General features: G+C 36.8%; 1 long non-coding RNA gene across 2 annotated transcripts; it reads left to right on the top strand.

Moving 5' to 3' along the window:
- The first annotated feature begins 8,072 nt into the window (after positions 1-8,072).
- LOC149812957 (uncharacterized) lies at positions 8,073-24,609 on the top strand. Of its 2 annotated transcripts, none has more exons than XR_016428201.1 (4): positions 8,073-8,475; positions 8,646-8,742; positions 8,955-9,223; positions 23,799-24,609. It is a non-coding gene; the product is annotated as an uncharacterized LOC149812957 (long non-coding RNA). The 2 variants fall into 2 exon arrangements; XR_016428200.1 differs by having other exon boundaries at positions 8,908-9,223.
- The last annotated feature ends 1,129 nt before the right edge of the window (positions 24,610-25,738 follow it).

Raw genomic sequence — 25,738 nt, 5'->3', positions numbered from 1 at the left:
CCCGGACCCCCCTTCCTGCGAGGGCAAAAACAGTGAATCAGGCTCCACAACTCATCAATCTCCCACTTGGAGATTGATACAAAGAAAAAAAATCTCCAACTGTCTTTCTTCCCAAACTCTTCTCTGAATCTCTGAAACGACATCCCTCCCTCATGCTCATTGAAGGAGTCCAATTGAGGCAATGCACAACCTCAATTTCTCAGTGGTCACACCCTTTGTCAACATATCTGCTGGATTCTCGGCACCAAGGATCTTCTCTAATGACAATGTCCCATCATTTATCTTCTCTCGAATATAATGATACTTTAATTGAATGTGCTTTGTCCTTGAATGAAATACTGGATTCTTTGCAAGACACAAGGCACTCTGACTGTCACTGAAGAGAACACTTTTGTCCTGTTCCTTGCCAATCTCTTTCAGAAAATTCTTCAACCACACCATCTCCTTTCCGGCCTCAGAAATAGCAATATATTCAGCTTCTGTGGTTGAGAGGGCAACACATTTCTGAAGTCTTGACATCCAACTGATTGCGGTGTTACCAAATGTAAACACATATCTAAAAGTGCTTTTCCGTCCGTCCACATCTCCACCAAGGTCTGCATCTACAAAACCTTGCAAGTTTGCACTTCTCCCACTGAAACAAAGTGCCATACCTGATGTCCCCTTTAGATATCTCAATATTCACTTCACAGCTTCCCAATACTCTGGTCCTGGATCCGCCATATAATGGCTCACAACTCCCACTGCATAAGCAATATCCGGTCTGGTACACACCATGGCATACATGAGACTGCCAACGGCTCAGGCATATGGGACCTTAGTCATTTTCTCTCGTTCCTCGTCTGTTTTTGGTGACTGCTCCTTCGAGAGTTTGAAGTGACTTCCCAGCAGGGTGCTCCTAGGCTTTGCATCTTGAACTCTAAACCTTTCCAACACTTTTCCAATATATTTTTCTTGTGATAGGTTTAGAGTTCCCTTCTCTCTATCCCGAGTGATCCGCATACCAAGAATCTGGTTTGCTGGGCCCAAGTCCTTCATCTCAAACTCTTTTGACAATTTCCGCTTAAGTATGTTTATTTCCTGTATGTTAGAACCTACAACAAGCATGTCATCTACATACAAAAGCAAAATAATGTAAGACTCACCAAAGTTCTTATAGTAACAACAATGGTCCAACTCGGATCTTCTAAATCCACAGTTACACATAGAAGTGTCAAACCTTTTGTACCATTGTCTTGGAGCTTGTTATAGGCCATATAGGCTTTTTTGCAGTTTACACACCAAGTCTCCTTTACCTTGGCTTTTGAAGCCTTGAAGTTGCACCATATAAATCTCTTCCTCCAAATCTCCATGGAGAAAAGCAGTTTTCACATCCAACTGCTCTAGGTATAAGTTTTCTGCAGCCACAATACCAAGAATTGTCCTTATGATAGTCAACTTCACCACTGGAGAGAATATCTCAGTGTAGTCGATCCCCTCCTTTTGCAAAAATCCCTTAACTACCAATCTTGCCTTGTACCTCTTGCTGCCATCAGACTCATCTTTCACTTTGTACACCCATTTCTTCAGCAATGTTTTCTTTCCCTTCGGTAATTTGGTTAGCACCCAAGTCTCATTCTTTTGCAAAGACTTGATTTCATCTTGTATTGCTAACTCCCACTTAACCAAATCTTTCACCTGCATTGCCTCAGAAAAATGTTCTGGCTCGCCATAATCAGTCAACAGTAAGTAGTGTAAAGATGGAGAATATCGAGTCAAAGGTTTAGGTACTCTAACAAATCTCCTCAACTCAAATGCAGGAGTGGTTGGCTCTACGTTAGAGTCTACTTCGATTGTATCAGAATTCTCAACAGGGGTATTTGTTGAGATTTCCTCCAAGTCAATCTCTCTCATCGTATCTTCTTGTTTTTCTGTCCCCTTTGATTCTACACTCGACCTGTCTTTGTAAAACACATTCTCATTAAACGTTACATCATTAGTTCTTATTACTTTCCGATTTTCTTCATTCCAGAAACGATAACCAAAGTAATTAGAGCCATATCCAATGAAGTAACATTTTTGGGCCTTAGCATCTAGCTTATCCCTATTCTCAGAATCAATGTGTATATAAGAAACACAACAAAAAATTCTTAAATGAGATAGATTTACCTTCTTCCCCGTCCATTCTTCTTCTGACAGTTTCATATCCAATGGGACTGAAGGACTCCGGTTGATCAGATAGGCTGCAATATTGATAGCATCAGCCCAAAATGCCTTGGGCAAACCTGTGTGCAGTCTCATGCTCCTCACACGCTCATTGAGAGTTCTATTCATCCTCTCAGCAACTTCATTCTGTTGTGGTCGGTTAGGAACAGTCTGACTCATTTTAATTCCGTTCTCTGCACAAAATGCTTTGAACTCTGTACTGTCATACTCCCCTCCATTGTCAGATCGTAGGCCATTCACTTTCAGCCCAGTCTCATTTTCTACCTCTATTTTCCACTTCTTAAAAGTGGCAAAAACATCAGATTTATTCTTCAAAAAGTAAACCCATACTTTTCTAGTGGAATCATCAATGAAGGTCACATAGTATCGTGAGCCTCCAAGGGAACAAATAGGGGCTGGTCTCCAAATATCAGTGTGTACTAATTCCAATTTCTCTGCCCTCGGTTCTCTTTCGATCTTTGAGAAACTGACCCGTTTCTGTTTGCCTAACACACAATCCTCACAGAAACCAGTGTGTACAGACTTCAAGTCTCGAAATAGTCCCTTTGATGCTAACACCTTTATCAATTTCTCGCTCATGTGCCCGAGTCTACAATGCCACAACTTAGCATCTGCTTCCGAACTCACCAAAGCAACAATATCTCGGTCGTTATCAGTCATGTACAGGGTCCCCAATTTTCTTCCCTGTGCAACAACCAAGATTCTCTTCACAATTTTCCAGAAACCATGTCCAAATACCGTTTTATATCCGGCACTATCCAACTGACCTATTGAAATCAGATTTTTCTTTAAACCAGGTATATAACGAACATTATGCAATGTCCATTTAGACCCAGAAGCAGTCCTAATATGCACATCTCCCCTCCCCATAATATCTTACTGCTCATCATCAGCTAAATAAACCTTACCGAGCTTTTCGGCCACAAAATTATGCATAAGCTCTTTGCACAGAGTAGAGTGAAAAGAGGCACCTGAGTCTGAAATCCACGATTCGATCGGACTGTCCACGCTCAAGATCAAAACGTCCTCAAAACATGTAGTTTCTTCAACTGTTGCATTCACAGACTGAGCGTTGTCCTAGTTCTTCTTCTTCTTAGGGGTTTTTCAATCCCGCTTTAGATGACCCTTCTTATCGCAGTTCCAATAGACAAGGTCACCACGAGGTCTCGACTTACTCCTTCCCTTTGACCTTGACTTACCAAAGTTTGAACTCTGGCCCCGTTGGAAGTTTCTCCCTCTGCCTTCGAAACTCAAGGCAGCGCCTGAGGATTCTCCCGACTCCTTTCTTCGAATATCCTCACTGAGAATCATATCTCGGATTTTTAAGAGTTTTAACTTCTTATGGCCAGATGAACTGTTGACCGCAGTTACCGTCGCACCCCAACTCTCGGGTAAAGAGGATAGTAGAATAAGGGCTTTTACCTTATCATCGAAATCGAAGGTCACCAAACTCAACTGACTTGTGATGGTGTTGAACTCATTGATATGATCTGTCACAGAGGCACCCTCAACCATCTTCAGATTGAACAATTGTCGCATCAAATACACTTTGTTAGAGGCGGATGGCTTCTCGTACATGTTTGACAAAGCCGCCATCAAATATGTCGTCGTCTTCTCATTTGCAATGTTAAACGCAACATTGCGAGACAGGGTGAGACGAATCATACCCAGGGCTTGTCGATCCAACAATATCCATTCTTCTTCTCCCATCGTCTCCGGTTTCTTTCCCGATAGAGGTTGATACAGTTTCTTTTGATACAGCAGATCCTCGATCTACATCTTCCAGAAACTGAAATCCTTACCGTCGAACCGATCAATCTTTATCTTTCCCTCTTCCATTCTTGCTTTAACGAACCTGGCTCTGATACCAGTTGTTAGGAAAACCACGAGCAAGAGACAACCAAAAGGAAACAAAGAACAAGAACGATAAAACAAAACACAAGAAGAACACAGATTTACGTGGAAAAACCTCTCCTCAAATCCGAGAGAGAGTAAAAAACCACAACCGCCCAGAGAGAAATATTATTACTCTTAACTGACAACTACAAGCCGGGGAAAGAAAAGTGAGAATATAAACAAGGCAAGGTCGACAACCCTAACCCTAACCAAATCGGGTTGGATCCACTGAAAGCGGGACCTGCGTCGGGGGGAGCCCCCAGACCCCCCTTTCTGCAAGGGCAAAAACAGTGAATCAGGCTCCACAACTCATCACATATAACTTGGTCAATTGAGTTCTCTTATGACTTCTATGACCTCAAGACATATTGTGCCAATATTGCACATAGTCTATACAAAGTTAGTATAAAATACCCAGACTTACAGATAACAGTTACATGCATATTAGTGAAAAATATTCATCTCTTACATCGATCCATGATAAATACACACCATTTTATTGGTAAACCAAACTCCAAGTATCTATGTGCATCATTAAAAAATAACAAAGAAAACCACATTGTATGCATTCACCATATAAAAATATGTTCTTATTACGTTGTATCATTTTCTGATAATTTTAGATTGATATATATCTCGATCTAAATCATTATCAATTTTATCCAATTCATATTGCACACAATGCATTAGCCTTATGATATTCAACTAACTTTCTACAATCTATTTAAGGATCTTAATCCATGATGATTATTTATTATAATTATTCACATAAAAAAGCAAAACTTAATTGTGCTTTCATTTTTTATGCATATCACTTTATCAAAGCAAAACATCACATGTCAAGCATGTATTATTTCTTAAGACAAAACACAAGTCTTTTAATCAATTTGATATGAATTATATCCAAACCCGATGAGAGATTCTTTTTCTATCTTATTACAATGATTATATCAAAAGCTATAAACTTATTTTTAACACTCTTGACATATCAGTTGAACAAATAAACCTTTAGATCCATATATAGATCTTAGAGCAAGTTCAATGGATTCAATTCATATCCAAATCCGACTTGAGATATTCTCATCAAGCCAAACAAGATAAAAATCAAGTTTAATTCAAAATACAATAATGTATTATATAGAATTTGACCATTGTCTAAATTCATATAATTACCATCTAAGTCAAATGGATATACTACCATATCCAGACATAGAACTTATCTACTTGATTATGCATTTGATTATGGATCATGCAGAATTTGACTATGATCCAAACCATGTTATTAGCATACACATTTCGATAAATGCACTTGGGTCATGAAAATCGCTTGAGATATTATCATCAAGTTAAAATTTGAACTTCATGCAAGGCTAGAAAGCTCAAGCAAAACTATGAGTTATATAGAATTTGATTGTAGTCCAAATCCATTATATTCATGAATATAAAAATATCCAACACCCAACTATTCACACTCATTACATGAGTTTTGTAACAAATCATGAATTATTCATAAAGCATAACCCTTAAGATATTTTTGAATCTTATTATACTATTATGATTTTTTCATGTCCACATCAACTTGAAATATCATCACCAAAATAGTTAAAATAAGCTTGATACAAGCATAAAGTTAAGCAACTCTATATGGATCTAAACTGATTATATGTAAAGTTCATTTATATACTTAAACATGAGTCACTATTATTTATCTGTAGTTCAAATCATATTAAATATGCTTAAAACAAAACATGGATTACCAATACCCTGTCCAGCAAAACATGCAATGTCATAAAGTAATCCTGGATCTCATACTATTAATATGGACCGTCTTTCAATATGATATTCCTTTGATCCAATATAAAATTTTGACCAAAGCTATCCAAAGTACATAGAAAATTAAAACATTCCATAATTTTATTATGCTTATCTGAATTCTTCTCCAACATGGATCCTTAAAAATATATTACATGATTTTGCATCAAATATTCAATTTTCAATTTATATGGACAAATACATGAGATCTAATCCATTCAGTCAAGATTAATTATCATTGACTTGAGCTAACCAGTATAATCAATATTAATTATCAATGATTTAAACCAATCAATATATATGGTTAATAGGGAATTGACCTATACTTTGGCCCATATATATAGTTTAAGCAAAGAAAATCTATTTTTTTAAGGAATGTATTCTATATGGTTCAACTTGACCAAACTGGTCCAATTGGATCAAATTATCTCAACTGGATCTATTAAAATATAATCTAATTTGACTGAATTTGATATAATTCATATAACCTTGAGTAATTCATTAAGGTCAATTCATATTGAATCATCAGAATGAGTCTAAGTAAACATGCCCTGATTCTGATCTAATCACAATAAGCATGATTGAGCCTAATGTAAAACAATTTAGTCATACAATCTATCAGGTTTGAACCAATATACTAAATCCAAATTGATTCAGTATAAGATGCATGATTTAAATAAGTCCGATCAGATCTTCTAAGTTCAACTACTTTTCAAATAAATCTAATTTGGTGTAAATAAATCCAACAAAGTTCACTAGATCTATTATGATTTAACCTTGAATTAATTCTATCAAAGATGGATTTATCATTTTCAAAACCGAGTCATCAATCCTCCCAATTTCACAAGACCTGATCTAAATGAATCTTATTAAATTCATCAGGTCTTATTAGGCCAAATTATCATGATATAATCTAAAATAGTTTCTCATGATGGATTAAATTTGGTTACTAATACAATACAATTTGGATTTGATTATAGCCAATTTTGGATCAATATATACACCCCAATCCAGAATGCATGTTATAATCCAAAATGATTGAATAAATCCAATCTTAGAATGTTGATACAATTTTAATGGATGGTTATCCAAATTGTTCCTTAAGACTAACTCACTTGCACATGCTTTATTTTCACAATACATCTCATCAATACATTTTTCAAAGTTAACATGACACATAATCATGTATAAGCATCCATTCAAAATATCGAACTATCCCATGTTGCTTTATATACAACATAATATGAATTTGATTATAATGGATCTCAATTACTATTTTGGGTATGAATGAACTCAAAATTGACCAGATCCATACTCATAATCAATTTTATTCCAGCTCGATATGATGGTCTTATTAAAACAAAGATTAGTTTATTTGCTATTTGCTTAAATATAGAGAAATACTAGGATTAATAAAAAAATGTTTCATCAACTAGTAATTCTAAAAAATTATCTCACAAAATAGTTAATTTATGTGTTTTGTGATTATATTCTAGTTTAGGCATGCAACAAAATAAACCAATATACACGTAAAATTTAATATCATGCAATTTCATCAAATTAAAGCACTACAAGGTTTTTAGTAGAATCCCTTTTCTATAATTTCAAAAAAGTCAAAGTTCCTGTTTTGTAATAAACATCAAACCAAAACCCTTTCTAAGACTTTTTGAGGTTTAAAAAAAAAATATAACTACTTTTCTAAAATTTCAGAAAAGTCAGAATTCGGTTTGTATAAAAATAAAAAATTTGAACCTTAAACAGTAAATATAAACCTTTTCTAGACCGAACAGAAAAGTATAAACACTTTTCTGTAATATCGGAAAAGTAAAAAACCTTGTTTTAGAATATTTTAGAAGTTAAGCTTATCTCTGAAATTTCTATAACTAAAACCATTAAAACGTAGTATCAGAGATTTTCTGGGTTAATTAGAAAAATTACACAGTGTTTCAAAATTTCTAGCAAAACGTTTTGTTTGTGAAAAATCTACAAAGCAGAACCACTGAACTGAAACCTCAGAGGATCTAAACAAGAAATATTAACAATATAACTTCATGTTTTGCAAATTATATTAAATAATAATTAAAAATGAAAAAGAAACTGAAAGAGGGTTTCTTCTCCACCCTTCTTTCCCAAAAAAGGGAAAAAAATTCGAAGGAAGAAGAGGAAGGCCAAGGGTAACGGCTAAACCTCTATCGTCCTTCCTCCACGATGAGGCTCCGATGGAAGACTTCTGACGGTAGTGCGCTACCTGAGAGGTGGAGAATGACGACAACCTCTCTCAGCCCAACTTGTGTCGCCTCCTCTTTCTGAAAGACCGTAGAGGGTTAAACCCTCACTCCTTAAAATCCACCACTACCACTCCTATTTCCGGCGACGATACGCTGGTGGGGTTCGCCCCATTTGGCTGACATTGAGGTCTGACCATTATGAACATCGATTGATGCCTTAGTGGGTGCTGTTCTAGCCGATTCCGCCTTCACGGCTTGATTTGGGTTTTTTTGGCGAGAAAGAGATTCTCCAGTGGGATTCTTCCAGATGACTAGTCGACGGTTTTCATTGAGGGTAACTTTCCTCCCCTGACACGCCGATCTTTCGATGCAACCCCTGTCCTCACAGTTCTTCCCTCTTTCTGAGGGTTTCCCCTCTTCGACGTTCGACAGCCTCCGACGACCCAAAGAAAAGATTTCTTTGTTCTAATTTCACTCCTGATTTTTGTTATTTTTTTTATGCAGAAATCAAAACATGGTGGATTCTATCGCTGAATGCGATGCGACTACAACAATTTTAAGTGATGGACTTGAATGATCGCCGGTCACCAGAAAAGCTAGGGTAATTTTTTTTGTACCCTAAAATAAAAAGGGTTTCCACAAACTAGAATCTCTGGTTCACATTTGCCAAAGTAGAAAAGGAATTTTAGTAACCTTTTTTTTCTGTAAAAGCCTTTTCTGTTTTTTTGGTTTTCATAAACAGTGATTTTTCTTTCGATCTGTTCAGATCATGCTGTGTATGCCGAAACTCTGACGTCGATCAAACACGGGCAGTGTGTTTGTAGGGCTGATTGTGCACACCATAGAGTCAATCATGGATCAAGCACGGGTGATTTCCAAGTCAATATGCGTGCACCCGGGCCGATCCGAGCATCATCAGGGTTGATCGATCTGCGCGCTGATACCAATATAGGGAATTGACTATGCCGAAGTGCAGATTTGGTGGGCTGAAATGTGCGCAGTTACGCTCAGAATTGCCAAGGACGATTTGACTTTCTCAGAATCCTCTTACTTGCGGTAGTTCTTTGTAAACCCAGAAAAGGGTACGCATATGCTCTCATTTTCTTAGCATACATTTCTCACTCTCAACTCTAGCTCCATAGAGCCCTTATAAAACTGTTAGGGGTTGGAATGAGGGCACGTTCCTGGGAGAAATACCTTCAGCCATAAGAGATAACTATTGAGAGAGAGTGGCCATTGGGGTGGCCTCCCTATTATGACCACGACATTACAATAGAGACATGCATTTTTCTACCATCTCATCTAGCAATTTAAATGCACTCCCTAGTCTTTCAGCTATGCAAAGATTGCTTATGACAATATTATACGCAGTTGAATGAGGATTCAACATTTCGATCAACTTGACTTTGAGAGAATGTCTACCGATGATGGATCCAGAACAAAATGGTGAATCCATAGGCTCTCAAGAATGCAAGTTTACCCCCAACGGCTAGTGGCCTCATCTAACAGAGACTGTCAAGTTCAGTGACTCAGAGAGAGAGAGAGAGAGAGAGAGAGAGAGAGAGAGAGAGAGAGAGAGAGAGAGAGAGAGAGAGAGAGACGAACTGATTTTCCGTGAGGGGAGAAAGAGACAACTTTTGCAGGTTTTGCAGCATCTCTTTCTCTCTCTCTCTGCAGGTTTTGCAGTTTAGTAAAATGGACCTGTCAGTCATCTTTTAACAAAAAAAATATACCAATATGTATCGTTCAATAAAATCTGATCGAATGGTGTTGACAAAAGGTTCTCACACTATCTAGTTATCATATTTCAGGGATTATATATATATATATATATATATATATATATATATATATATATATATATATATTGTAGTGCCAAACCATAAAACTTATGGTGTACTTTTGCTTTACATAGATGTAATCTCTAGAAGCAAGAACTAACCTTTATATATATATATATTTGTAGTGCCAAACCATAAAACTTATGGTGTACTTTTGCTTTACATAGATGTAATCTCTAGAAGCAAGAACTAACCTTTATTTATTTGTTTTGAAAAGCAAGCTGGGGTTAGGCAGATCCCTACCAGAGAAGTCTTAAGCCCCATGTGGCAGAGGGATTCAAACCTGGGGCCTCCAGCGTGGCACATGACCCTGCTTACCATATGGGATACCACCAGGGTGGTACCTTTGAATCTTGTTTAGCATGATATATGTGCTAAAGTTGATTACATAGTTATATTTTAAGCCATTTTTAAACCATCTTCATCCTGATGAATTTCAAGCCATTGATTTTTCACTACCATTAAGGGTGTGTTTGGATGCTTTGGAGGAAAATTCTCAATCCAAAGAAATGTCAAGAAAGAGAATTCTTAATCTCTATATTTCTGCTGTTTGGATAACTTGGACACACTCATTCATACCCATTTTTGTTTGTGAGAGAGCGTGGGAGATGAGAGGTGGAGGCAGAGGAGGAGTAAACGAGAGGTAGAGGAGGAGAAGATCAGAGAGAGGAGGACCATGACATGAGCAGGTTCCAGGAATTAGTGTTGCCCCCTAGATTGGTGAGAACTCTAAACAGAGAATTTAAGTAAGTTTGAATTCTAATTCTCGTACATCAAAATAGATAGATGAATAATTTGAACTCTCACACCCTCAATTTCACCCCAATCCAAACCCTCTCTAAATTTCAAACCCATGATTTATTGTGGTAATGCTAAACATATTTGTATGCTTAGATCAAACATTTGGTGACTAAATCTACACAGAGAAGTCTGCATAATCCTGAAATGCAGAGGTCCATGGGTAAACCTCATTACCCAAAATAGCTTCACCATGATTTGATATAGCCGACCAGATTTCCAAGAATCGTTTGAAGAGACAATTTTGAAATTGGGTGCGAGAATGATCTTCCATGGTAGCAAGTGATCAACAGGGTATGATATGACTACCTGATATTCTAACAAAGCATTGGAAGGATATCTCGAACAAAATTTTCCTTCAGAAAATGACTACAATCCTCAAAATTTGGCCCGTTCTCACAAATAGATACCAATTTGCCAAAATTCTCCACTTATCAAAAACCCTGATTCCTGACTTTTACGACCATTGTACCCTTCACAAGTGTTGTATAAGGACCTGTAACATTCCCAGGAAAAGAAAATCCTAAGAAATCCAGAAAGTGGAAACCCAAAAGGAGAAAGAGCTGATGGAAAATAATTTACTCCTAGGAAAATAGTTTCATCCCGTGAGAAAGAAGGAAGAGCATAGGAAAATGGACTCCCAAGATGAGAAACTGTTTGAGAGGATCAAGAAAATAATGAAATATCTCAAAGCAGAAGCAAATGATGAAGGGAGACACGATGAAGAAGAACAAAGCCTTGAGAAAGAAATATGACCTCAGAGAAGAAAAGAAAATAAATCGATAAGAGAAGAAAACTTAAAAAACCTAACTCTGAAGAAGATGATGAGCCTGTTCCTAGGAAAACCACTTCATATTCCAAGTACTACAAGAGGAGAGAAGAACCTAGTAAGGTAGAACCCAAGAGGCCAATTCGGGTTCTCAATAAAAGAAAGTTGTGAATCGACGAGCAAAAAGTCAATAAGCACATTGTGGAATGGGATGAAGGAGCGCTAACTTGAGAGTTCAACTATAACCTCCAGAATTGGTACATCAGATTCTTTCCTAGTGGACTAAGCTCAACTAAGGGAAAGGGGATGATACGGACTGGGTTTGGACCTACTAATTAGAGACCCAGTAGCCATCCAAAGGGAAGAAGCTGGAGGAATATAGAAGTCCTAAAAATGAAAAAAACCCCAAGGTCTAAGCTAATTCAAGTGGACCTAAAAGTAAGAGAAAACTAAACTAACCCTAGTCTAATTTCATAGAGATGTTTATGAACCTTGGAAGATAAAGGGGTTGCTAGAGGTCTCTTCTATCTCTATAAAAAAATGTATCATCCCTTTTTGGGGTATATTATAAAATTGAATCAAGCCTCTCTTCTAAGCTCTCAATCTCTCTTTCTTTCCCTGCAACATGCTCTCTCTCTATAGCACAACTCTCTCTTTCTCTCATTTTCTGTTACCTCTAGCATATCTACAACTTTATGGTGGTGTATTACCTTTTCAACTGAGCTTGTCTCAAGCTTAGGAAGCACCTCAGCACTCAGAATAGCTTATACTGGGCAAAATTCTGTTTGTTGTTAACAATAAAATTTTGTCAGACTGGTGCAAGTCATATCTCTCAAACCATATCCCTTCTGTCTTCTGCATACCCCTAAAATTTTATGATTTTAGGATAGAGAGAAATTAATTTTCTATCCAATCCGATCAGAACCAAATCACAAACCTGAACTTGTAAACCCATAAAACCTGACATCACTTACAAAGATTATATCATTCCAACCTTGTAAAATTTAGAACTGAATTTTGGTCAAGACCTAGTTCCACGTATCTAGGGCCCACTTTTAAATTTTCGTACTTTTGTGAAGCCCATAACCAAATTTATCTCCATGTCAGACGAAACCAAACGAAACTTGACCTACTTAACTTGAATCCATTGAGCCCAACCACTTAACCCAAGAAAGATCACATCACTCGGAAATGGCACACAACACATAGTAAAATCCGGCCAATGCTTTCACCAAAAAATCCATTAGGAAATCATTCACGTCATCTACATGAATGGGCCAGAGGTCGTGAACTACGTGGAGGATTCCGTAATGACAATTGCTCCCACCAGAAAACCCCATAAATCTTGCTGGCTGAAAATTCTGATAAAATTTCGGTGTCCACCATTGTTCCCACCGAAAACCCCCCAAAATTTTGTCGGCCAGAAGTTCTGATCAGATTATGGCGTACGATTATGAGAGAGAGAGAGAGAGAGAGAGAGAGAGAGAGAGAGAGTTGATGGATTCCATTAAAGTGGGCGAGACTCCCGTGATTGAAGAAAAAGAGAAGCCCTAAGTACGAAGAGGATTCATGAGGGGTGCAAAAATAAGAAAAGAAAGAGAAGCCCTACGGTACTTTGTATAATGGTTGGGGTCTGCCTAACCCCAACTTACCTATCAAAAACAAGAAAAGAAAAAAAGTCACAACTTGCCTATCAAATCCCAACAATACCTTGATATGTCAAAGTTGGAGTCTAGGAGTTTTGAAAACTAACACATTTCCTTCTGCAATCAATAGTGGCATGGTGGTCCGACAATCAGTCCATATCAAGGATAACGTCTAAATCTTTGAAATCGAGTTGGAACAAGTTCACAAGCAACTCATGGTTCTCTATTTCACTACACAGTTGTTGTACATAGTGTCCACTACGATCGACTCTCCTATGGGTGTTTCTATCAGATAAGAAACAATCAACTGTAAAGGTACAACTGATAACCGTTTCTCAAAGGTTGAGGTGGTAAAACTATGTTTAGCTCCAAATTCAAACAACACATATGCTAGAATATCAGAAATAGAAAGTATACCTTCAACCACCTCAGGGCTAACAAGAGCTTCTTGAAGAGCTGTCGCATATGCGCAACCTAGTACTACGGCCTTCTGCTTCGGGGCTACACTATATTTCTGGTCAGGCTGTGGGCAGTCATTGGCATAGTGACTCATCTGCTGACAGTTGAAGCACTTGACATTCCTTAGGTCGCACTTGCCTTCGTGCCTCTAAAGACCATTAGTCCTGAACGAATTGTCTGAGTGAGCCGACTTTTAAGTTTTCTGCCACTTAGCTTATTGGCCTCCCGAATTCTTGGCTTGCTTACTGTAGGCCTGACTTCTGTGGTGTCTCTTGTGCTCTCACTGTAACTTCCCTTTATACTGAAACTTTCTTCGAGAGAATTTAGTTCCATTATTGTTGTTGTGTTTAGCCTTCTTTTCAGTCCTGGGCTTTTTCTTTTCTTGAGGCTTTTCCTTTGTCCTCAACTCTCAAAGTTCATACCTTGAAGCATAGTCCACGAGCCAATTGTATTTCTTCATTTGCAGTGGCCCTATCAACCTCAGAATTTTGTGTCTCAAGCCCCTCTCAAAGCATATGCACTTTTCTTTCTCATTCACCATAAAGGACTTGGCGAAATAGGAAAGAGAGTTAAATCAGGTCGCATACTAGGCTACAGTCATATCCATTTGCTTCAGCTTCCTGAATTCTTCCTCCTTCTCTACCCTCTGACACTTCAGAAAGAATTGTCTATAAAACCTCCTCACAAGGGTGGACCAAGGCAAATAAGTGTCATGCTCTAGAGTGTCTCGAATGGTCATCCATCAGTGCTCCGCGTTGCTAGTCAAGTTCGATATTGTTATCCATACCATATGATCTTCCAAATACTGAATGACATCTAAGGCTTTTTCCATTTGCATGAGCCAATTCTTTACTTTGATGCCATCAGGAGTATCATCGAAAAGTGGAGGTTGTATATTCTTGAACATTTCAGCCCAAGAGGTAATGCTTGAAATGATCGTTTGAGGTTGTCCTTGTTGAGCTTGGATGGTTTGCAAGAGATCGTATAGGATGTGATTTGTAGTATACTCAGGAGGTATCCTCATGCTTTCTCCTCCTAAGCTTCTCATCGGTGATCCTTGTGGGATCTCCATACTATCTTCTCCACTACTACGTGGAGCATGCCTCTCAAGGGTACGAAAAGATAAAGGTGCTCCCTGAATTTGTGCATCTCCTGAGGTGCAAGATGATGAAGGTGCTCTCCATCACTAGTCACTGCATCAAGTTGCCTCGTCTCTCGTCTGGTTGCTACAATGTTTTTCGACAGATAGGACATTCTCCTACGACTAGCCATATATGCAATATTAAAATCATTATGTAATTGATTTATCATTATTTGAGTCAATTATGTTATATTTGTATAAAATTTCATCATATGCATGTAATTATGATACTCATTTATTTAAAAATATTTTATTTCATTAATCATCCCAATACACATAAAAGAAATAAATCTAGACAAAATTAGAAGAAAACAAAGCAAAACCAGAGATAACTAGACTAGACCAAACAAAACTAAACATTCCTAGATGCAATATCATATCACTCCTCAATCCATCTGAAACTTGCTTATCTCTATGAATCTCATTGTGTCTGCTGAGGGTAAGGCACAAAAAGAGCACTCATGTTGTATGGGGGTGAAGGAAGAGTATAAGTAGATGAGGCGGGGGCAACAGAGAGATCTACATGCACAGGAAGGGTACCCATATTGTATGGGGGCAAAGCGGGAGTATAGGTAGGTGAGGCGGGGGTAAGAGTGGGATCTTCATCCTCGCCTTCTTCCTACGAACTTTTCGATGTTGCCCATCCCTATGCTAATCCTAGGCCGCTTCCATTCACTTGTGCAATTTGTCATGCTGCCTCTACAGCTTGAATTGTCGCCCTCTTGGTTTCTTCAGCAAGAAACTCCATGGTCAGAGTTGAAATACCTCGATTGGTTGCACTCATGTCTGCCACATAGCTGGTCCGAGACATTTCTTATCCCTGTGCACTAGCCATTCTAGACCCTCCCTGAGACATCGAGTTCGCGCAAGGGGATGCTCTTTTTGTGACTCCTTCTCAAGCCACCATCCAGTCCCTCATCGTTCGCCCATGCACTGATCGAGCCCTCTAACGGTGAAACTGGTGAGTCTCATCTGTAAGGCTGTAATCGTCATCCATAGAACTGTGGTCATCACCCCTGAGTAGTGTCAGGGTCATTCTGTTGGTACACCTCTCTTTCTTTGGCTATAATATAGATCAAAGGGGGTTGTGGTATCAACTATTGCACTATTTGAGTCATACTCGTCATGACTCCAATAGTCATTGTCATTGTAGTGATGAATTCTTCTCTTCCTACGATCGACGGCTCAGAAAGTTCTTGCGCCCTAGGGTCTCCATGATTATTGCTCTCGCTAGCCATTTCTAATCACATAACAACTTAGTCACTAGTGTGTTTTTAGCAAACAAAGACTTATACTATATTCTATATCATTAAACTTATTATGAATGATAAACCTTTTTGTGTGAATCTGGCTTTTATATCACTTTGTAACATCCTGATCTGAGACCTCGAGAGTCCAAGTCCGATTGGTATTACTTCCCAAAAGAAAAGCATATAGAGTTCACACAGAGAAAACATTGCTATTTTTTTTTTCTTTTTCTAATAATTCAATTTCTTTCTCAAGGTTCATCATTCATAACATAAGAATATAATAACTAATGTGTTTTTAATGACAAGAAAATAAAAACTAACAAGTACTTTGCTGCAAAGTCGGAGCAGCTGATCACATCTTGCTTGCGATAGTGTGCATAGAACTTACACTTGTAGTTATATAGAGGGTGAGTCTACAACTCAGTAAAGAATATTTATAAGTAAATAATGACTTTAACTTACAACTGTATTGGGCTTTAAGCCCATAGTCTGAGTTTAGTTTTCGACACACCACACAAGGTTTACATGTTTTAATTTTCTTCCTTAATTCGCTCAATCAAAAACCCACTCACACCAAACTATAGCATTAGGTCAGTTATACTTGTTATAATCGTCTATAGAAGTAGCAACCCGCGTAGAACACTCCAATTCTCTGGGATTTAAGGAGTTATGAAAGCTCATATCAATATAAAATTCACATGACATGACTAGATTCAAGAGACTAAAGTTTAATCACAATCTCATCATAATGCATGTTATTTGTAGATTATAAAATAGATCTGTTATCATAAAAATAATCTTTTTCTAATATGCATGACATATCACAACTAATGTGTGCATATACACATCTCATTACAATAATCTCATGCAAGGTCATTTTATGCAAATCATGCTCACACTCAAGAACTACATTTATAAACATGCAAATATACAATATTAATAATAACATGCAACACAATATGATTTTTCAAAACTAAGATTACTTATAATATCCCTTACCTCGAATATGAACGTTGTACTTCGGTTGCAATTGAGTCTCAAGAGGTTCTAATAACAGAATTTGATCATCATACAAGCATGTTCATATTAATATACATAACTTCTTTATATTTTTGATACAACAACAACAACTACGCCTTCATCCCAAAATAATTGGGCTCGACGATATGAACCAAAAAAGAAAATCATTCTGGGTCTTTCACATGAATCCTTCTCCTCCAATCATTTCTATCCAATGCCATGTCCTCGGTGAGGTTCAAAGCATTCATATCCTTTCCTATCATCTCCATCCATGTCTTCCTAGGCCTACCCCGACCTCTTTTAACTAATATATTTTCTCATTTCTCCGTCCTTCTAACTAGAGCATTATTAGACCTTCGCCGAATATGTCCAAACCACCGTAAACGATTCTCTCTCATCTTATTTTCAATGGGTGCAACACCTACCTTCTTACGTATCTCCTCATTCCGAATCGAGTATTGACTTGACTCATCAGAATACCTCTCTCGAGTTAACTCATCATACCTCAATTTTTTTGTGCCCCTGATTTGACCAAAACTAGAGGACAAAGAGATTCTCATCTACGATATGAGTCCAACGCACCAAACCTCACTTAATTCTGAGTTCAGAGTACAAAGTTATGCCCATTTTACTTAATCGAGTATTGAGTACACATAGTGATAATTTGATCATTTCAACTCTTATGATTTGACTTGACTCATCCTTTGTCAAAACAAGTTTAATCTGAGTTTAGAGTACTAGGTTTACTAAAACTACCCATCTACGTTTGGTTTAAAAACTCAATTGGATTCTCAAAATTCATATTTAATCATAAACTAGATCCAAATTTAGTTTTGATTTGGATCCAGAATTGCCAGACTGGATTCAAACCCAGTTCTGATCTGGATCCATAACTGATCCATCCAACTCTCATTTGGATCCAAAACTGTTAGATTGGATCCAGACCTAGTTCTTATCAGGATCAAGAACTGATCTATCTAGTTGGATTTAGATCTAGCACTGATTCGAACCAGATTCAATTCTGATATGGATCTAACAATGATCTGAACTAGATTCAGTTTTGATTTGGATTCAATACTGATTTGAACCAAATCCAGTTCTAATCTGGATCTAGATTTGTCAGATAGGATCCAAACCCAAATTTGATAAAGTTTATGATATTTCTTAGATCTTGTGAAATTATACATGTGCATGCTTTTATGAGATTTAGTTTGAATCTTAATTTTTTGAACTCGCTTGATAAAGTTTAATCTTCGTGCACTTGTGATTGTCTTACAAGATGAATGAGATTATCCATTCGTGCATAAGTTATTAAGCAAGATTTTTTATGGGAAACATTCACTTTTATAAATGCATTTTAAATAGTTCATTTTTAAAAATTATTAAAAATAGTTATGTTGTTGGATGTTTCTCTTGTTAACCCTTTTGTGGTCCTTGTGATTGTGTTATTTTCTTATTCTTATGGCTCTTAATGGACATTATTGTATATGTTTTGCATGTGGTTTAAATATTATACTTTTTTTTACTCAAAAATTATGAAAACCTTCTTTGTGTTTGCCCTTTATAGGTGTTATAAGTGTTTCCCTCATGTTTCACTTTAGTAATTGTCCATTATTGATAGACATGCTTGTTCGTAATTAAAGAATCTCATTGGAAAACATTTTATCTTGTCATATGACTGCATGTTTTTACTAAAACTTATGTGCATCAAGACACCTCAAATGAGTTATAAGTGTTATGTTTATTGCATACTTATGATATTAATTAAAATATCATTTTTTTTACATTGTGAAATTTCTTGTTTAGCCCTTTGTAGTTTTTTTGATAATGTTCCTTAGAGAACATTTCTTTTGTTTATCCACTTAATATTGGTGGGCATTTCGGTTCGTAATTGAAGGCTCTATAATTGCATTACTTGAGGATTTTGTTGACTTGAATTTTTTTTCTTATTAGTTCTTATTCATTGGAATATGTCTTTGAAGGTTTTTATTGTTTGACTTTGTAAGTTTGTCAATCTTCTTTTGGTACATCCATTATTATTTGTTTGGCCTTATCAATGCGAGTCGTATGAACTTCTATGTTGTGAGACCAGAGTTAGTTACTGAGGTGAGTTATGTGTGCACCTTTATCTTCTTGTCAGTATAGATTGCCAAATGATTTGGCTTTGACTAACAGTTGACTGACCTCTGGTTCTAAGAGTGTTGTATCACTCATTTATTTCTTGTGCACCTTGATGTTATGGAGTCAAAGTTAGCCGTTGAGGTGAGTCATGTATACATCTCATGTCATCATATAAGTTTAGATTCTTAAGGGTGATGAGTGATGTGTTGTTATTTTCTTGGGTCTGATAAATGGTTGATTGGCCTTTGAACTCATTATTGTTGAAAATTTAAGTTAGTTATTAGGGTGAGTTGTGTATGCACCTCATGTCATCTTATTAGTATACGTATATATCTAACTGGCAGGTGATCATTGACTTTGGCTTCTATGAGTGTATTTTATCGCTCATGTGTTTGTATGGCCATTGTTACAGTATTGGATGCTTGATATCTTATTTCAAACCATAAAATGCTTTTCGAAGGTGAAACACCTTTCCTTTAGGAGACTCTATTCCAAGAGGAGCATCCATATACACTTCTTCATTTAGATCTCCGTTTAGAAATGCATTCTTAACATCCATTTGATAGATGTTACACATGTTCATTAAGGCAACGATTATAAGACATCAGACAGTGACCATTCGAGGTAGCAGGGCAAAGGTCTCTTCATAATCAATCTCATATTCTTGACTATATCCTTTTACAACCAAACGAGCCTTGTATCTCTCGAGGGACCCATCACTCTTAGTCTTAACCTTAAATACCCATCTACACCCTATTTCTTTCTCACCTTTAGGAAGGTCTTGAAATTCCTATGTCTTGGCTCTTCTCAGAGCTTCGAGTTCATTATCCATTGCGGCTATTCATTCAGGACATTTCCGTGCTTCCTCAAAGTTTCTAGGTTCTATGTAAGAATGAATGACACTTAGACAGACTCTATGTTTAGGTCAAAAAGACTCATATGAGATGAACCTAGAAGGGATTTTTCTGTCTTTCTGTCCTACGAAGGTTCTCCTCACTTTGAGGAGCAGTCCTACCAGCATCATCATATCTTTCAAGGGCACTTCTGAAAGTATTTCTATCTCTATGAGTATAGGTTATGGGATCTCTATGCTGTTCCTCATTGACATGTTGATGAAATGAAGAGGACACAGGACTGGTTTCATTATCACTTGAGACATTCTGATTTGACTTATCATCACTAGTTTCATCACTTTCAGTTAAAAGATCAAATAGAAAAGAATAGTCTATATTCTCGTCATTAGGTTTAAGTTTTTTGAAACCACTGAGGTTTTCCAAAAAGTTTCTGGAAACATATAGTTTATCATTTTTAATATCATAACACCGAAAACCCTTTTGAGTTTCAGAATAACCAAGAAAGACACAAAGAATGGCCTTGGGAGAGTTTGTCATTTTTATCAGTAAGGACAAAACATTTACATCTGAAAACCCTTAACCTGCTATAATCAAGTTCTTTTTCATACAATCGTTCAAATGGGAAAACTTTGTTCAATTTTTTTGATGGGAGTCTAATTATGAGATAGACCGATGTAAGGGCTGCCTCAACCCAGAGTCTTTTCTGAATATTCTGTGAAATGAACAAGGTTCTAGTTGTTTTCGTTCAGCCAACCCATTTTGTTGTGGGGTTTTTGGACAAGATTTTTGATGAAAAATACTATGACTTTCAAGATGACTTTTGAATTCATTTGAAAGATATTCGCCACCGGAGTCGGTTCTAAGTATTTTTAAACTTCCATTGAATTGATTTAAAATCATCATATGAAAGGTTTTAAAAATTGAAAAAACTTTATGTTTATGTTTAAGAAAATATATCCAACAAAATCTAGTATAATCGTCCACAAAAATAACATAGTATGAGAAACCTCCTTTAGATATCACAGGAGTCGGATCTCATACATCGGAATGAAGAATTTCAAAAGATTTTGTTGTAAACATGGATCTTTGAGTAAACAGTAGACTTTTGATTTTTCAAAGAATACATTCATTATATACAAAATTCTCATTACAAAGATGCTTAATAAAAGGCAAATACGAGATTTTAACAATGTTGGGATGCCCCAGTCTCTTATGCCATACATGAATATCTTTGTTTTGAGCAACATTACAAAACTGATTATTGGGAATTTGGAGAAAATCAATATAGTAGAGGTCTCCTCTCCTAGAGCCTTCCCCAATCAACTTTCCAGATTGACGATCCTGTATCCAACATTTATTAGAAAAAAATTTTATACCGCAACTATAGTCCGAGAGTTGAGAGACCGAAAGTAAATTTAAGTTTAGTTTTGGTATAAGACAAATTTTTGGAGTAAAAAAGTCTTGTTTTTCAAAATTGCCTATTCCTTTAATTTCAAGAGGTGTTCCATCCGTCGTTGAGACAAAAGATGAAAGAGAATTTTTAAAAAAATCGGAAAGAGAACAAGCACTTGGAGTTGTGAAAAGATGCACCGAAATCTAAGATCCAAGATGTCTTACCGGGAGTCGAGGAAGATGACATAGCGGCTCCGGAAATGCCTTCCTTGAGAAGAGGCTGTAGAGCATCCACAATTTGTTGAAAGGAAAGGGGCCCATTTGATGAAGATGGTCGTTCCTCTGGTTGGGATGCCTTAGCCGCAACAAGTATTTTTTTTTTCATTTGGGGTAAATGGGTTTGATATGCCTGGGTTCTTTACAAAAATGACAAGTTAATTTGTTATAGTCTCTTTTGCCATATCGATCATTTCCTCATTGACCTTGATTTTTGAAGTGAGGAGGTTTGTAGGCCTTCATATTATTCCTGGGTCTTGACACGACATTAACTCCTTTATAATAATCTTGAGAAGTAGATGTAGCAAGGATGTTAGGATTATTTTTACTAATCCCCATACGAGTTTCGTCACCACTTAGTTTAGTGATTACCTCTTCAATAGAGGGAGATGTGAGGACGGATAGAAGAGATGACCGAATTTGTTTAAATTCGGGTCTAAGTCCATTTAGAAAATTGAAGAATCGATGTTCCTCTAGTTGTTTGTGTCTTAATTCAATTGCTTCTCCGCTCCATTTTGGTTCGAGTATAGCTAGCTCGTCCCAAATAGACGATAGTTCGACAAAATATTTCCGAATAGACAAATCATTTTGTTGAAGGGTCAATGGCTTCTTTTGGAGATAATACTTGTGTGATAAATCCCTTGAAGTATACATCTTTTCAAGATACAACCAAGTTTCAAAGGCCTTTTTGAACTTAATGATGTTGGCGTTTATCTTGGTTTCTACGGATGAAAAAATCCAAGACAAGATCTTGAAGTTTTTCATCTCCCACTCATCATGCTTTTTTGAATAATCTTCTAGGGCTTTTTGTCTATCTTCTCCTTCAAGAATCTTGATATCTCATTTTTCAATGATGGTAAGTTTGGGTTCGGGTTTCGGTATTGAACCTTGAACGTACCCCCAAAGGCCATTTCCTTTAATATGAGATTCCATATTGCTGGCCCAAACATGATAGTTCGAACCACTAAGTTTAAAACCGAGGGAGAAGTGAGTCTTTTTCACCAATTAGAGAGGGTAGAAGATAAAATATAACACGTACCTCAAAAGATTTTCAAGTCTTTCTTGACAAAAGAGGCTTCTAAAATATTGCCCAAAGAAGATGATCCACTTCAAACTCCAATAGCTTGAAGACACGTTTTTTGAGGCACTTCAAAAATGAAGAGATGCACGATCTTCCTTCTTCAACGTGGTTCTGATACCACGTAAAAGTATCTCTAACAAGATACTAAGATCAAGACCTTAATATTCTTGATAACAAACTCGGCACATATGCACGATAAGATCCCTTTAGAACACTTGTACACAAAAGCACAACTCACAAAATCTCACAAATGCACAACGGTATAAAAAATATTGGAATCACTTTATTGAGCACTTGGGCTTTGACTCGAAGCCATGAAAAATACAAAGGGGTGAGACCCCTATTTATAATCACACAAAGGAGCCACAAAAGGGGGCTCCCAAGAGAGTCGTTGGGAGCCCCCAACGGTGACATATGTGACCGTTGGAGGCTCCCCAACGACTCTTTGGGGAGCCTCCCTATGTGGTGCAAAAACCAAAGTTGAAAAAAGAAAAAAAGAAAAAAAGAAAAAAAGAAAAAAAGAAAAAAAGAAAAAAAGAAAAGAAACAGAGAAAAGAAAAAGTAAAAAGTAAAAAGAAATTACAATCATATTCCAAGGGGAATATGCATAAAATAAGATTTTATAGAAAAACCCTTTTCGGGTAAAAAGAAACAAAAAAAAGGAATAAAGGAAATATATATATATATATATATATATATATACACACGAGATTACAATTGATACATAATTTAACAATTATTTATGCATAAATATTTATCTCTTCTTGATGATTTATATGTCCCTTAGTGATCAAATTCTTTTCATGATCAATATTTATGTTTTCATAAAAAATATGTCGATTTTGAGTTTATGATTTGATTTCATATAAATTTATCCTTGAGGTATGTTCCTCTTATCTTTCTTAATGATTATCTAATATTTTTTTATTCAAAAATATATTTGTTTTAAAACTATTGGGTTAGGATATTTTTCTTTCTGTAGTTGAAACTTCTGTTTTGTTCTCCATAGGTTCTTAAAGATGTGATAGATTGAAAAAAGAATATCTTTGATGCATCAAATCATCAAGATGAAGATAGTCAATGAAAGCATTTGAGAACAATCACTAATGAAGACATTCACAGGCTTGTATTTGCAACATGTTAACATGCATTGTTCTCCCATTTGCTTGGATCTACCCCTTGTAGGTGGTAACATTGCCACCTGTTGATAGGTACTATTGCTTAGTGCAACTTTTATCTTGGTGGTGCCATTTGTCACTGTTCCTCAATTGCAGTGTCACCACCAATCATCTGCAACATGTTGATCGTGGCTGCATCCTACTTGTCCCACCTGCAGTACACTTCTTGGAGACACCTCCCGAGCAACACCTTCAGGATGATTACTCTGTGTTCGGCTGGCTTCTTTTATCTGTTGGTGGTCCCATTTGTCACTGCTCCTCAATTGCAGTGTCACCACCAATCATCTCCAACCCGTTGATCGTGGCGGGATCCTACTCTTCTTGCCTGCAGTACAGTTTTTGGAGACACCACTCGAACAACACCTTCAGGCTGATTACTCCGTGTTCATCTGCTGCCGAGGTCTTCTCACCATGTTCAGCTGTCAAGAAGCCCAGTTCAGCATCATCTCTATGACCAAAGTTGCTAATATGAAGTTAGGGTTTGATTATCATGATACTTTTGCCCCGGTAGCCAAGTTAGTCTCCATCAGAAGTGTTCTTGTTGTCGTTGTAGTAAAAAAATTGATTCTTCATCAAATTGATGTTCACGATGTATTCTTTCATGAAATTCTTGATGAAATTGTCTACATGGACTTGCCTCCAGGGAAAGAATCTAGTCAACAAACTTAATAAGTTATTATCAGGACTCAAGAAAGCTCCTAGAAACGGGTTCTAAAAATTCTCCACCACTCGTTCAATATGATATTTCTCAATCTAAAGTTGATTACTCCTTTTTTATTTTTTCCAAAGATAATATTTTTATATCAGTGTTAGTTTATGTTGATGTTCTTATGATAGTCCAGAATGATGATACAACCATCACTGAATTGAAGAAATATCTAAGTTAGAATTTTTACATTTAAAATATTTTCTCGATATTGAGGTTTCAAGGTCTAAGGCGGATATATATCTAACTCAAAGGAAGTATGCTCTTGATATTATGGATGAAACAAGGTTGTTACGAGCTAAACCAATTAAGTTTTGTATGGAACAGAGGCTGATGTCGACATCTACGGACGGTGAAGAGTTTCATGATCCATCAGATTGGTTGGACGTCTGATATATATTTGAGTGATGTCCACATGCTAAGTAGATTCATGTTGACTCCAAGAAAACCCCATTTGGAGGAAACACTAAGAGTGATTCGATACTTGAAGAAAAGTCCTGCTCAAAAGATTTTTTTTGTGAGCAATGTCAAAACTTTGCATTATAGGCTTTTGTGACTCAGATTGGGCTGGCTGTTATGAGTCTCCAAAATCTATAACAAGTTATTGTATCTTTCAGGGAGAAGTGGAAAACAAAAAAGCACAATAAGTTAGAATTTCATGCAGTGGCAAATGCCATTCATGAAATAGTCTGGCTAGCGTCTCTTTAAAGATCTGCAAGCTGATTTATTGTTTCCTGTTGGTTTAATGTGTGATAATCCAGCGGCAATCTGCATCGCTGCCAACCGAGTGTTCTATGAAAGGACAAAGCACATTATCATCGATTGCCATTTGGTTTAAGAAAAAATGGTTGGAGTCATCAAATCAAAATTTGCTCAGTGATCAAATTGTTGATGTGTTTACAAAAGCCTTAGGAAAAGAGCAATTATCGGTCTTGGTAAATAAACTGGGAGTTTTAGACCTTCACTCTCCAATTTGAGGGAGAGTGTTGAGATGACATTGAGACCTGCTATATTGTAGATAAGATAAGACTTGTTTTTTGCTTTTTGTACATTAGGATGCTATCC

This window comes from Nuphar pumila, chromosome 16 (assembly GCF_984573655.1).
Source record: "Nuphar pumila chromosome 16, dmNupPumi1.hap1.1, whole genome shotgun sequence".
Taxonomy (NCBI): domain Eukaryota; kingdom Viridiplantae; phylum Streptophyta; class Magnoliopsida; order Nymphaeales; family Nymphaeaceae; genus Nuphar; species Nuphar pumila.
Note: the sequence above shows the minus strand (reverse complement) of the source record. Positions and strands in the feature narration are given on the sequence as shown.